General features: G+C 38.8%; 1 protein-coding gene across 2 annotated transcripts in view; it reads right to left on the bottom strand.

The window, feature by feature from the left end:
- Positions 1 to 16,048, bottom strand: part of rap1gapb (RAP1 GTPase activating protein b) — a 107,191-nt gene extending 91,143 nt beyond the window's left edge. For both annotated transcript variants that reach the window (XM_023287591.3, XM_055010703.1), the window contains exon 1: positions 15,803 to 16,048. The gene's annotated coding sequence lies outside the window, so the exon portion shown is untranslated. The remainder of the gene's footprint in view (positions 1 to 15,802) is intronic.
- Positions 16,049 to 16,253: the final 205 nt, after the last annotated feature.

Here is a 16,253-nt window from a genome sequence, read left to right as displayed (position 1 = left end):
CGGAAATGATACAACAACTGAGCAGCTTTGGCAGAGTACCGCACGCTCTGAGTGCTTTTCAGACCTTTTGTTCATTAGCATTTGCACTTTTACAAAAGGGTTACCATGTGTCTATACATCGTCTCTTTTACTGACTATTTATATCACCTCAGTGAAGGTTAAGGTTTTTCCCACAGCGTTAAGAGTAACATGATTCCAAAATGGTTATTCTGTGACAGTGAAAAAATAACAGAAAAGAAACTGAGAAGTTACGGATATTTGTGTGGATGCAGTGAGATGAAGGCAAACAGGTCATCACAGTCATGCGTTGTGACTCACGTCTCCTGCAGGCTTGTAAGCGATGCACTGAGGTCCTGGCTCTCCAAACCAAAATTCTCTCAATACGTCACCATAATGCCTCAGCACTATGCGAGTCTGGCCTCAGCCTGGATGTAGCATCCATTCTGACATTTCATTACATCTGACAGACTGACGTTTACCATAAAAGAAGGCTTTAATTTTGATACTCTTCAGTAATTGCTGTACTGTTGTTTCTGTGAAGGTTTCGGTGGAGGTTTGAGAAGCTTTTGAATCATTTTGCATCAGATTCAAGGTTGAGATCTTTTCTTACAACAGGATGTGATCATTTCAGTTGACTGCCTTTCCCTTTGATTCAGGAATACAAGAACACAATGCTTGATTCGAGAGGTTTCTTACATACAGATATTCTTCCAAGAAACTGGTTTGAAGCGACAGGAAAGCAACACAAGTCCAGCTGGTCAATACAGACTTCCGCAGCTGGATGTAAACTCTGGCGAGGAAAAGCGACATTCATTTCCAACTGATGAATGTCACACTTGTGGGATTTTTTTAAATCACAAATCAGCACCTAATTGTGAGTGATGAGGTTATTCTTCAAACACATTTTTCTTTCTTTCCTTGATATTCTGAAGTGTAACTGTGATTAATTACATCAAAGTGAGCATACAGACTAAATGACTGATCACTGCTAAACCAAACCAGACAGACCCCGAAAGAGCTGCTTTTGTTGTCTTAGTAGACAGACAGCTTTAAAAACAAAAAAGCTGCTTATTTATTAAATAGATGGTCTTTGTTATGTGACTGCTCTGTTTTTCCTGGATTTTAAAAACTGATGCTACACCGCTGGTCCAAAAAAAAGTCGCCACTTGGATTTAACTAAGGAAATAGGTAACAGCCTTCCATTGGATAATTACTGCAGCGATGAATAGGTTTCACCAGGAAACAACTTATTTAACCCTAGCTGATGCACTGAGAAGCTTCTCATTTCTTAAACAACCATGTCAGAAGGCATATCATGTGGTCGTGGAAAGGATATTAATCTGTTTCAGACGGGTGAACTAATTGACCTGCATCAAGAAAACAACTGAGAAGATTTCTGAAACTACTAAAATTGGGTTAAGAATCGTCCAGTGCATTAATAAAACCTGAAGGATACTGGTGAACCATCATCTTCAAGGAAGAAATGTGATCGGAACAAACTCTTAGACGATTGTAGGAAATCAACAGTAGAACTCATGCCTATGTTTAATAGTGAAAGTAACAGTATTTCCACACACATAATGCGAAGGGGACTCAAAGGATGGAGACTAAACAGCTGTAGCTCTAAGAAAATCACTGATCAGGGAGGCTAATCAGAAAATAAAGGCTTCAGTTGGCTAGGTAGCATAAAGATTGGACTCTGGAGCACTGAAAGAAGGTCACGTGGTCTGATGAGTCCAGAATTACCCAAAGGCATGGGTGCATCAGGGTAAGAAGAGAGGTGGATGAAGTGATGCACTGTTCATGGCTAGTTCCTACAAGCCTGTGGGGGTTAGGGTTACGATCTGGTGTTGGTCAGGTTCAGCAACGTTATGTTCCCAAAGAATGAGGTCAGCTGACTACCTGAATATACTGAATGACCAGGTCTTTACATCAATGCAGTTTTTGTTCCCTGATGGTATGGGCATGTTCCAAGATGACGATGCCAGGATTCATGGGGCTCACATTGTGAATGAGTGGTTCAGAGAGCATGAGATCATTTTCACATGTGAATTGGCTTCCACAGAGTCCAAACCTCAGCCCCGTTGAGAATCACTGGGATGTGCTGAAGATGATTGGGATGAGTGGTCCGACTTTCATCATCAATATAAGATCTTGGTAGAAAATGAATGTAACTCTGGACAGAAATAAACGCTGTGACTTTGCAGAAGCTTATCGAAATGATGCTATGGCGAATGTGTGTCGTTCTCACAGCTAAAGGCGGTCCAGTGAAATATTAGAATGTGCAACTTCTTTTTGGACGGGCAGTGTATATTTGACAGAAACATTTTCATTTCATCTAACATTACTGATAGAAACCTTGTATTGGAAGACATTGTCAGAAAATAAAAGAAATGTGACTTTATCATCCGAGTCGGTCATAGCAAATAATAAAAATGTATTATTGTCAAAAGTCAAGCCTGTCTTCTCTGTTATTTTAGAACAAGTTTTTCATGGCCACACCCAAAATGTCAGTCATGGCAGAATCCATAGTTTTTGTTGTTTACATGTTGAAATGATTTTATCTCAAAACTGTTTGTCCTGGCACAGTCAGAATGTATGAGTTTCTGATTGCAGGTTTAATGTCTCGATTACTTTTATTTGAGAAGTTACATTAAAAGAAATATCAAGATTGCTTAAAGAATGACTAGATGATTGTAGTGTGCTTTCTGCTGTAGATTTTTTTGTTATTGCAGTGCTGTCTGTTGTGCACCTTATCATCTGAAAGATTTAAGCACTGAAGCAGCAAAATCATGACTCACCTATTCAGGAGCTTGGCTTCATGGTGACAGCACCAGTCATACTTCCTGACATTTGAGGATTCTGAGGTTAAGAATTTCATTTGAACTGCCTGGATTATGAACTTACATTTTCCAGATGTGACCAGCAATTATGGCTTTGGTCGAACAGCAAGGAGTTTTCTGTCAACGTGTGTGTGTGTGTGTGTGTGTGTGTGTGTGTGTGTGTGTGTGTGTGTGTGTGTGTGTGTGTGTGTGTGTGTGTGTGTGTGTGTGTACACTACTTAATTACAGAGGTGACAGAAACGAGGTCCTCATGCTGCATGAGTAATGGGAGGGATTGTGCCGCCAACATTGCCCATCAGCTTCAGAGACTATGATGACTCTCATCAGTAAACTCATTCCTGCCTTCTGACCTTTTCAACAGTTCCAGAGTCATTACACTTTGTCCTTGTCCACACGAACACAGCACAGCTTCTGCTAGGCTTTGTTTGCGTAACAGCAATGTACAGAGAAGATGCAAAGGATTTCACTTGAGAAACCCTCCCAAATCGATGAGCAACTCTCAGCATGGAAGAGTGGATCAATCTTGTAATAAATCAAGAGTGTCTAACCCCTGAGGTTCACCATTAAAGTCTGCACTTCTTGTCAACTGTGTTCCAGCACAAATCAGCTAATTGTTTTTTGGCTTAAAAGTGTATTGTTCACCCTCATCAGCATCACTTCCAACATCACAGGCACCTGTACTTGGTGTGACATCCTGACAAGCTGGTGAACAGAATGGAACATTTCGTAACAAAAGAACCAGGTATTTGTTCCATAGATGTGAATGTGAGTGTGATTGTTTGTCTCTGTGTGTAGTCCTGTGACAGACTGGTGACCTGTCCAGGGTGTCCCCTGCTTTCACCCTAAGTCAGCTGGGATAGACTCCAGCCCCCTGTGACCCTAAAGAGGATTAAGCATTGTATAGATAATGTATTTATGTATGTATGTATGTATGTATGTTTTGGTTTAGTACCCATTATAACTTCTTTATAAGGTAAATATATTTCTGTTGTGTCAACAGCTTGTGTTTATCTCTAGTGGCCAAAAAAATCTGTTAAATCAGGTTTAAAGAGAACAGCTGAAAATCTACTTCTCCAGCTATAACTTTTTACATTGCTACAGGAATAAAGAAATGTACCTTGGGCTGTGAAAGTGCACAGTAGCAATTCAAATCACTCCTTTCAATGTCATTGCAGGTGCAACAAACCTATATTTCAGAAATGGAAGCAAGTTACTGCTGTTCTTAGTATTATGTTAGTCTTCACGGTGAAGTACTGTCACTGTCAGTGCTCTGTCTGTAGACAATAACATATAAAGAACCTATACAAAGCATTTAATGACTGCTCCTAAGCTGGGGGATCATTTTGAGAAATAACTTCTATCTGCATTTCTATCTGCAGCCCCAAATTACAAGCAGCGCTGCAATGATTTGGCCTTTTTAATTCATGATTTAGACCCACTTGAATACAGTGAAATCAAATATTAACTGTGATTAGAAGTACTTGTTATGAAGCTGAAAATTGCTACCCATTCCATCTTGTTTTTCAAAAAACCTTTGTTATTACGGAAACAATACCAGCCAACGCTGTTATCTGCTAGTCTAATTTGCACTGCCTTAGTACAGCATGTGTATTTGGCAGTTTTTACAAATATAGACCATAAGGAATGTGTCATCCTCCGCCCCAGCACAAACCTCAGGCTGCTAATGTTTGTGTTATTTAATGGCTCCCACTGTGACCCTATGTTTCATAACAAATTCAGATTTGCTAATCATTATGTACATTTTAAATTGTGATAAACATGAATACTCAGGGATATGTATGAGAGATAATTGAGTTGCCATTATCATAATTTCAAAACACATTGTCATTTTCTGTTTTCTAGTACCCCAGTGTTCTTCGAGAGCACACTGATTTAGGCTGTTTCATGAAACAACACCCTGGAGTTCAAACCAGGGATATGCTTTCGTGAGCCTGACATATCTTTTGTGCTGTGCAGTTCTGCACCTCATTGACCCTGAACAGAAAACCCATTTTAGATTCATAGGAGAGCCAGTAAATGGTGAGAAGCTGCAAGACAGATTTAAAGACAACTGCATGCTCTATATTTTACAGTGTATGCGCCGCACCACAAACCTAGAGCTTGCAAAATTACCATGGATTTCACCAGAAGGAATGAACACCTCACATAAGCTCAATAAAACCTGACAAGCATAAGACTAGAAAATGACAAGCTTCATAAACGTCGGCTCTACCAGCATATCTGAAAAAAATGAAAATCACTGCATATTTCAATAATGCTGCAAAAGAAAGACATAATTCAAGGGTGGCTGGGAAATTGTCAGGCACAGGGCGATAAATGCAAGCAAGATCCACTCTAACCAGAAATAAAAAGACAAATGATTAAAAACCAACTTCAGCCCTGAAGCTAGATCCATAAACACAACAAATATGAACTTGTTTCAGGTTACATGGAGCGATAATGAATGAAGGAAGTTTACTATAATAAATGCAATGACAACTGTGTAAAGCTACATGGCAAAGAGTCCAAAATTGATGCTTTAGTGATTAGATCATGTCCCACCTATCTTTGCATTGAATGTAGGGTAAAAAGAAACACCCAAAGGCTGAGCAACTTAATTATGTTTTCATCATAATCATAATTTTAAAAGTTTAAACCAGTGACTGGTTGATTTCAGGGCTGTACAGTGGCTTGGTGGTTAGCAGCTATCTCGGCTTTCCCGGGATCTTTCTGCATGGAGCTTGTATGTTCTCCCAATGCATGCGTGGGCTTTCTCCGGTTATTCTGGGTTCCTCCCACAGTTCAAAAATATGCTGAGGTTTATTGGTAATTCTAAATTGTCCGTAGGTTTGAATGTGAGTGTTATTGTGTGTCTCTGTATGTAGTCCTGTGATAGACTGGTGACCTGTCCAGGGTGTCCCCTGCCTTCACCCTAAGTCAGCTGGGATAGACTCCAGGCCCCCACAACCCTAATGAGGATCAGGTGAATAGATAACAGATAGATGGATGGTTTCTCCCATTTTAAAATACCCACCGTGACTGTAACATTTTTCAAGTTTTGAATGCATAGAGCATTAAATATCTTTGTGTTCATTAAAGCCTGTCAGTGGTAAATGTGAAGCTGTTAGACTCTCAAAGTGACAATGGGATCATCATATCATGGGATCATTCATATATTAAGCTAACTGCCTTAAAAAACTGAATCAAGTTTTCAGCGAAATGGGTCTGTTAGTCAGTGGGGCTAAAGTTAACATCAATTTAAGCTTACCACAGGAGTTGTAGGATCCTTGAAATCAGGTTGCATCATAGACATGATTAGAAATTTCATAATCTTCTCTTTATTCTCAGTCAAGATAGGTACATAATGGGCCATCACAGCCTGCAGGATAGTATTAAGATTATCAGGCCAGGGGGTTGTGATCAGGGAGCACCTCAAGCGATCTCAAGGGAACATAGAAAAAAACTAAATGAACTTGGGCTGATATTAATAACTTGCAGTGAGAAAAAAACAAAAGCAGAACGCTAAATGAGTCTGTATGAGAAAATGATTGGGAAGATGCGGTCAGTATTGGTTGTTTATTCTTCAGCAACAACTTTAGTAGCTAACATTAGTCTCGAGGACTAAGAAATCTTTAGTGTTTCTTGGCATTACCATTCGCTGCTCCTGACAGTAGCGTAATATTCACAACCATCTGGATTTTAAGTTGTAAACATTGAGCATATTTGATATCACTGGAGTAGCCACAATAAGATTGGAGGTTTAAGATTAGATCTGTAAACCTCTCACTTTATCAAATAATCTAAACCAAGCAAACCAAGGGGTGAAACAGAGGGAAACTGGCCCAAAATTCCAGTAATGTGAGCCTGACCTCAGGCAGCTTTAGTGCCAGTAGCATTATGTGTCGTCAGCCAGACATTATATCACTAATAGCATAACTGTCCAGTGATGAAATCAGTAAATAAGACACAACTCACAGCTATGGGGCTGATGCTTTACAGGAGGACAGAGGAGGGGATTTGGTTTCCTGCAATTCGAGATAAAACTCATATTTAGTCTTTTTCCAGCAGAGAGTGAAAAGATGGAGTGATTTGTTGGACTAACAGAAACATGTGAAGGTATTATAATGTGCTGTATAATGCTTTGTCAAGGCGAACAAGAATGTAAGTGGAGGAAATTTTGAGAACATGCTCTGCTCCTGCCAGGGTGCTGATACCTGAAGGATAATTGATTCCATGTTGCCATGAAGTACAGTGGCAAAAGCAATCAAAGACCAAATCAGAGACACAAGGAAAAACAAATAACATCCCTCTTAAGATGATTATCTCAGACCTGTCTTTGGGAGAGTGCAAAGTTTGCTGGTAGTAATTCATTACAAAGTCCAGACAAAAGCAGCCTTACTATTATTGGAAGAGGGAAGTGATCAGAAGGGTCTTGTGCTTCTATCAAGCCACACAGCAGCTACATGAAATGGGATCTTCAATAGCACTGCCAGAATACCAAACAAGTCTCCTGTCTGTAATACCTCAGAGTGCCTGTATTTGTCAGATTTATTACACAACCAACAAAGTGCAAGGAGCTGCATTACAGTACTTCACTGACAGAGGAGCAGTGCAACAAATGGCAGCATCCATCCATTAGCTATACACTAATCCTCATTAGTGCTGCATGGGGCTGGAGTCTATCCCAGCTTAGGGAGAAGGCAGGGGACACCCTGGACAGGTCCCCTGTCTATCACAAGGCTACATATAGAGACGAACAATCACACTCGCATTCACACCTACGGATAATTTAGAGTTACCAATTAACTTGCATGATTTTGGACTGTGGGAGGAAGCCAGAGTACCTGGAGAAAACCCACACATGCATAGGGAGAACATGCAAACTCCATGCAGAAAGATCCTATGAAAGTGGGGATGCAAACTGGGGATCTTCTAGCTGCAAGGAAAAAGTCACTGTGCTGCCCAAATGACAACATATAATCAAACAATTTTGTGACAAATACTACGTTTAATGTTTGTGGTTGGAATGCCACAAGAACTGATGTTGGTGTCAAAGTTGATGACAAAATTAAGAAAACATGACAACATAGACGTCATACCTTCAAGAGTTTCATTACAGCCCACTACTACACACCTTCTGGGATTGTTACACTCATAGCTTGTGGTGTTTTTAAACACATTTGTAAGGTGAAACCTTTCATTTACAAATTCATCTGGTGTTAACAAGAATAGCACTGCAGTGCTGCTAAATGGTTGCTTGTTTTCTTCTTTATATGTTGGTTTATCTGCACTGTTTATCACCCTTACATGACTTTAGTATAAAGGGTAAAAGTAAAAAGATGACACAAAGCAAAATAGCAAAAGTCAGAGAAAGATTAAAGTATTTGTCCTTGTTTCAAAAAATAAGGGGCCTATGGTGAGGAAACCACACAGGCAAGGGCAGAACTAATTTTACATTGTAATATTTTCTATATAGAAATACATTTCTGATTTCTCTCTCTCTCTCTCTCTCTCTCTCTCTCTCTCTCTCTCTCTCTCTCTATATATATATATATATATATATATATATATATATATATATACCTATTTATCGAATGGTCAGTTGAAAATGTTTTTTTAAGGGCTGAATGTAAAAAAAACAAAAAAAAACAAACAATTAATTAAACAAATGAGAAAAGAGGTGGAGCGTGAGTGGAGCTGAAGCAAATGTCTTTGTGTAATGGACTGTCCTATGAGGGCACCCTCCTATCCTGCCAAAGCAGAATTTCAAGTCCAAATATAATTGAACTGGGCTAGTTATGAGAAAATTCCCTCCTGCAGAGTTGTCATGCAGGGAAATCAGCTATGAGGCCAGAGGCATTTTTTGTACGAGGCCATTAGTATGTTTATTTCTGCTGTAAAGTTGTGTATTCTAGTACCAGACTCCATTGAAATGGACTTCTTTTAGAGCCACCCTCAAGTAGCCATTGGAGGAACTACAGTAATTCTTATATCTGCGTTAGCTTCATTTTTCAGGTTTCTGCCTGACAATTATCCACAGTTAGCTAGCTAGCGTTAGCTATTAGCTAACCTTAAGTGTTACCGTATTGCTAACATTGAGCTAGCTTTTTTTGTTGTAACTGCTAATGCTAGCTTATCATTTTTGAATAATAAGGCCTACATATTTTAGTGATAGTTCTACACATGGAAAAAGACTGTTGTTATGTATGGCAACATATAACATCATTTTAATAACACATTTTAATGCTTCATGGTATCATTAAAATGAGCCAAATGAATACTTACAATAAAGGTTAGGCACACATCAGGGCAAAAACCCACTAGTATATCTGTGTAGGCCTTTGTCATAGAAAACATTTTTACATGTTGAAAGCAGGAAAAGTACAGGAAACAATACATTAACGGTGAATGCTGAATTTAATTGAGCTGCTTCAGTTTTGGGCTCCTGGCATTGTTCATACTGGCTCATTGTGACACTCAAATGCTATTGTTAATGCTATTAGTAATACCTGTGCTATAACTACAAGTCATTATGTCTATGTCTAAAATAATATTCTATTGTGTAACTACTGGTAGCAGTCTAGCAGAGGGCTGCTGTATGGTTATCAAAACCATTTTCAGCAGCTTTGGAACATCTTTGACAAAACAATGTCCTTGAATGTTGTTGCTCTTACAGAGCAGCACAGCTGACAGTATTTCTGTTATTTTCAAATACTACATCCATTGTCTGTTATAAAGTATTCACTTACTACTGTGCACTATTTGTAATTTGAACAACTACTACTAACGCCTCTCTCTGGTTTATTATCATATATTTATTTCAGTGACTATGAGTTACTGTTATACTGTTTACATAAGTGATGCAGTAATGTAAGTGTAAGTGTAAGCTGTTCTAGTTCATCAGACTGTTTGCATTGGGTGTTGTGAAATGCTCCTTCTGAGTCATAAATTCAGTTTGTTTGCAGTTTAAATATATAGAGGTATATCAAATGTACACAAGGTGAATTTTCAACTTCAGTAACACATAGTGAAGGAACTGCAGACACTGGCACAAAACTATAGTAATGTATCACGTTTCGGGCCGTGACCCACAGATCCTGACATAAAATGGTGGTTCATGTCAGCTGACACTACCGCTCAAAAGTTTGGGATCACCCAGACAATTTCATGTTTTCCATGAAAACTCACTTTTTTTCATGTGCTAACATAATTGCATCAGGGTTTTCTAATCATCAATTAGCCTTTCAACACCATTAGCTAACACAATGTCCCATTAGAACACAGGAGTGATGGTCCCTATGTAGATATTTCATTCAAAATCAGATGTTTCCAGCTAGAATAGTCATTTACCACATTAACAATGTCTAGACTGTATTTCTGACTAATTCAGTGTTATCCTCATTGAAAAAAAATGATTTTCTTAAAAAAAAAAAAAGACATTTCTAAGTGACCCCAAACTTTCAAACTTTAGTATACAGTGTATATTTGCTAAGGTGGCATGTCATTTAAAAATTTAAAAAAAAAAAAAAATGTTTAAGCATGCAATTTCACTTTAATACCTTATAGATAGTAACAATAATAGTGACTTAACTATTCTAATATAACTGGAAAAACAAATCAGTAATAACAATTTTGATATGTGCAGCCCACTGCAAAATATCCATCCACATTTGCATAGCAAAGAGGGCTTTCTTGAGAATGAGACTGGCATTTAATTTTGAAAAAAAATCACTGGATGTTTATTTTTCAGACCTCTCAGTCTATGAGGGAGAAATTTGCACAGCATTGTTACAGTCTTCATCGGTGGCTTTTGTCCTTGCAAAGAAAAGAGAAATGGCTTTTTGTGAGATAGACAGGTGATTTTGCTGGACCTTACAACTCGCAAGTGGCAGTAGAGCTGTAAATTGGCCTGTTCTTTATCAGAGTGCTGCGAAACAATTGATTTCCTGCTGTGCCACAGCTGCAAGAATTCTCCAGTACAGCAGTTGGAGGTTCTTTCAGATATCAATAGGAGAGCTCAGTAATCATTACTGTACGTAAAACAGAGATTTGTCTTGCAAATGGTCACTATTTTCTCTATGTTTACGCAAAATCAAAGAAGATGGTGTTAGTTGGCCAGATGCAACAAATGGATTTTTTTAAAAACTGAAAATCGTGGGAACAGCATGTCATGCTTGCATATACAGTACCTGACATGTTTATGTATATACAAACACAGCATATCATAAAAGCCAACACATGTCATGTACATTCCTGGAGTTTTACAATGTAGCTGTAGATTTTTCCCTCCTATTCACTTGTCTTTTGTCTATGGCTTAGAGGCTTAACATACTGAAATTTTCCTTTCATCTTTTCATCCTTTGTGAAAATCAGTGTCAGCCAACAGAATGAGAAAGGGAAACTGTGCGGTTTGTTAAATTCAAAGTAGCATGACTCAATCTGAGAATCAAATTGATACTCATGTATGTGCAGGAAGGCATATGAGCATGTGTATGTGTGTATGTGTGTGTGTGTGTGTGTGTGTGTGTGTGTGTGTGTATGAGTATGTGGAAGTGTGTTTGGAGGTAGGTCACTTGTTGGTCATAAAAACATGCTCAGAGACATTTACAACATCTGACAGGTTGCGTCTAACATGATAATGTGTTTAATGCCCCCGATACATGCAGCAGACCACTATGCATGTACATTTTTGAAAAAACAGGAAGCACATACTGTTCTTTTAATGCTTGAATGAATGAAAAAACAATTTCTCTCTCCCGTTTTTCCTCTTTATCATTTTTTTTAAGATTTATAATTAAAAATTAAGTGTCTCTACTCCTACATCACTTTTCGTGTGGTGCTCGGAAATAATGAACGTACAGTCACAGCCTTTGCATTGAACCGCCACCCTTGATTAACCGAGCAGGTACACGACATACTGGATTTTGTTGTCATTTACAAAGGCTACTTGTTTCTGCATTCTAACATAAATAGGAACAGCCTAAACAAGGCATTTCCTAAAGCTTTAATTCTCAACTTGGAATCCTTGAACAGTATGTGGGTCAGACCAAAGTTATAGTTGTTAAAGCCCAATTGGAAGTGAACTTGTGAAAAACTACTCAAAAACTCACACTAAGACTGAAGATTTTAGATGTGCATTTCTGCAGAGCGAGACTATATTTGTGTAGTTAAAGTCAAATGTGATTATATAATCTCCAGACTCCAGTCCTGTCTTCTATGTCACATCAGAACGATGTGCTATCACAGCGACTATGACAAAAAAGACAAAAGGCAACAAAAACATTGGCATCCCCACATTAATAATGCAGTGACCCCTACAACCAGTCGGAAACAACTGGCACCCTTCCTCCCGGATCCATCAAAACCAGTTCAGCAGTGTGTCAGTTTTAATCTGTGAAAGTCATAAAATTTTGATCTTTAATAATTGCATCTGCCAATGTGTCCACAGTCACAGCTTTACAACATCTCTACTGTGACTAAACAGCATCCTTGAATGTTGTAGCTGGCTGAGCAGCACAATCACTGCAGAAATGTCTGTTACAAAGTATTAATTGAACATTGTGAGATATTTTTCATTTTGACTTCTTCAATATTAACCAGTATCTTGTAAAAGCCGCTTTCTGTTTTATTATTAATGTTTATCACAGCTACTATGAGTTACTGTTATCTTACACAGACAATGTAGGTACAAGCGTAAGCCGTTCCACTTTATTCAGAGTATTTACATTGGTTAATGAGAAAAACGCTTGTCTTGAGGCATTAATTCAGTTTGTTTACAGTTTCAACATATAGAGGTGCATGACAAGTACATGAGGTGAATGTTCAATTACAAAAATGCCTGAACAGTGCAGAAACTGCAGACTATACCATTTAAGGAAGAATATAGGAAACCCATCATCACAGCCCTTTAAATGAAAGATCCTTCTACTGACTGGCAGCAGCATATCGGCAGCAACATTAACAAGAAAAACAAAAGAGAGGCAACAGAAAGCAGGACTAATTTACACTTTTATAAAAGCAGCATGATTTATTTTTGACAAATGAATTTGCTTTCACAATGAACAACTGTTTGCTCTGAATTTTGAGCATTTTTCTGGTTTTGTTAACCCGCTGTGTGTCACAGAGTGAGAGTGGAAATTATTGGCTTTAGTTATCTGAGGGTAGTTTTATTAATAATTTTAATTTAGGGCTTGGTGGTTAGCACTTTCGCCTTGAAGCTAGAAGATCCCTTGTTTGCATTCCAGATTCTTTCTGCATGGAGTTAGCAGGTTCTCTCTGTGCTGCATGGGTTTTCTCCTGGTACTCCGGCTTCTATCCACAGTCCAAAAACATGGTGAGGTTAACTGGTGATTCTAAATTGTCTGTAGGTATGAATGTGAGCGTGACTGTTTGTCTCTATATGTAGCCCTGCGATAGACAGGTGACGTGTCCAGGTGTCCCCTGCCTTCACCCTAAGTCAGCTGGGATAGACTCCAGCCCCCCACAACCCTAATGAGGATTAAGCGGTGGATAGATAATGGATGGATGGATGGATGGATGGATTTTAATTTAGGCCACTGGCAGATTAGCAGCATCTCCAGACATACCTGATTTAAAACTTTAAATGCTACATAACTATTTACTGTTAAGGCCCAATATGCTCATTTTAGCAGAGTTGTGGCAAAGCACAAAGTACAAAGTGACAATGAGGGAAATACGGCTTTGACTGTCCAAGAGCTTCCACCAATATCCATTTAATCAATCCACTCTGCTGATTGCACTGCTCTCTGCGTCAACACAGTTCAATGTGGCTGGCACTATCAGTGGCATTTACTTTCACCTGGCAATTTCAGCATCGAGGTCTGAGGTTACTTTAAGTGACTCCTTTCATAAACTGTAGATTCCAAGCATCCACCAACCTGTAGGAAGTCTTTTTCATTCACAGTGGTTTGAGTACTCATAAATCATATATGATATATCATCATCAGGGTGGAAATTCTGTTTGCTACACCAAACAGACCACATTGTCTTACAAGATAATGTAATGTGACAATGTGGTCAACATTTCGAGCAGAGCGTTTTACTACCAATCATGTGGTTAAAACAGGCCTAGAAGTGGCAAAAGTTGCCTTGAGTGCAGACAAATATGTGCAGCTGTGTCATACTGTGCAGTACAAAATGAATATTCTGGTCTGGTCAGTATTAGATTCTGTCAAACACGGACCATTCATTCTTAAATTCTTACTTAATGCTAATATTGGCAAATGTTCATCAAAAACTGCACTGTTTAAGGATACAGTTTCTTTATCTTATTACTTTGTATGTGGAAATACATTTAGTCTTGGTGGCTCCTTGTGCCAGTTGTTGTAATATTTTTGTATTTCCTGCGTTACTTTCAAACTGAATTAAGTCTTGAATTTTATGGAGATGAAGTTTGAAGTTCTGTAGCTGACAAATTATTTGTCTTTTTCCAGAGATAAAAAACTAAAAAAGTTAATAGAATCTTGATTTAGAGAGATCACTAGATCTCTATTTAATCAGAGAGCTTTGGGATGTGGATTATTGTATCAATGCCATACACTTTACTTTGTTCAATCATTATTTTTGAAGGATAAAAAGAGTTTAAGATGAAGAAATACAAGCCAAACCTCTTATTTTGAACACAGCAACTATCCTATTCTCAATTGGAAAAAACATGATCAAGGCTCAGCTGCTAAACAATTCTTTACTCTCTGCATGGAGTAATCAAATCTGCTGTACATTCTTCACTCTGACCCGACTGCCAGATTCAGTAAATCCTCATGTCTCCAAGAGGAAAATAAACTGAGTAGGCTCCAAAAAACAATATGCAAAAAACAAAAATCTATCTAAGTTACAGAATCCAAAAGCTGTAACGGTCAAGAAATCCTACTTAGATTTATTATGTGAAGAGCAACAGAGGAGTTGCAAAAGAGCAGAGCAGGTTTGACATTCAGTGAAGGTGATGGTTCAGACTGCCCGGCGTGCAGCCAGGTAATGGTACTGTATGTGCCGGCGGCCTGCTAGACATCCAGGACACCCAGGGCCTGGGCTTCATCCCCAACTGTGCAGGTCATCATTTCAATGCAGACAGACACATGTTCCCCAGACAGACTGTGGAAACAATCAATACTGAACCAACTGCTCGTTCTCCTTCATGTTCTGATGGGACAGACTGGCGGCCAGAAAACTACTGAAACAACTGCTGTGGTCAAACGCTGAAGACATCAGTGCATGGAGTGGAGTTCAGAGATGAGACAGTCCTGAATGCTATGGTTTCATGTGTCAGATATGGTATTTGTCACATTTATTCAGTTGCACATGTTCACATAGGAGCTGCACAGTGATGCCACAGCTCTCCATCAGCACTAAGTGGCAAAACTGTCTCATTTTAAAGCAGATATTAACAGATCAGATGAAAAACTGAAGTTTTCTTAATAGGAGCTCTTTTCTGTGACCAACAGACTGTCTGCGTAATTAGAAATACAGATTTAATTTGCTGTAATATTAGAAGAAAAAAATGAGGGGGCTGTTTGGTTGCTAATCAGGATTGCTGCTGCATCCTTAAGCATATTAAATGAAATGTATTTTCCTATATTTAGCAACCTATTTGTGGTTTCCTGGCCAAGATTCAATTAATTAAAATTATTAATTATACATCAAATGTTTAATTAGGATGCTGAGAAGTAACTAATCCTGCTGCCTCAATTCATAAACGTGCAGCACTGTTGAAGTAATTGCACTGGTGTTGGTGCAGTTTCATGCACCTCCTTTGTCAGATGCACATGCTCAGCCTGCACGACCCGCACAACAATTCAAATATTACGAGGGGAAAAAACATCCGGTTGATAATTGGGTTTGGACAATGTAGAAACAACGCCAGAGCGCAAATGACCAATTACCAAATGCCACAAATAATAATTGCGCGACAGTGCTTGCTCCAAAAAGTTCTATTCTCTTACCTTTTTCAGAGATTTATGAGAGGTGCTCCGCCTGGACGCGCTTCCTCACTGCTGAGATTATGATGATGATCGCAACAAAGGTAGGTCAGAGCTTTTTAAAAAAATATTATTTTACAGAAGCATAAGGGAGGGAAATATTAGCATAGGTGGAAAATTTTAAAAAAGGTGGTTTTAAAGGTGCGGATTTGCTACTGTTCGGGGAGTGGGTGGAGGAGATTCTCTCAGAGCCTCATCTGATGCTCAAGTCTCTATTTTCCTTTCTTTTAAATCGCACATGCTGTCACTGTCATGTGACCGCTCCCCGCCGTCCAATGCGCTCCCTTCTGCACGCACACACACACACATACACACACACACACACACACACACGCTAAATAATGCTGCAGCTTACTATGCAGCTTTTAACAGCTGGGGAAACACACACAGCCGCCCTACATACTTTGCATATAAT

The sequence above is a fragment of the Amphiprion ocellaris genome, chromosome 5 (assembly GCF_022539595.1).
Source record: "Amphiprion ocellaris isolate individual 3 ecotype Okinawa chromosome 5, ASM2253959v1, whole genome shotgun sequence".
NCBI classification, from domain to species: Eukaryota; Metazoa; Chordata; class Actinopteri; family Pomacentridae; genus Amphiprion; species Amphiprion ocellaris.
This window is presented reverse-complemented; position numbering and strand designations above follow the sequence as displayed.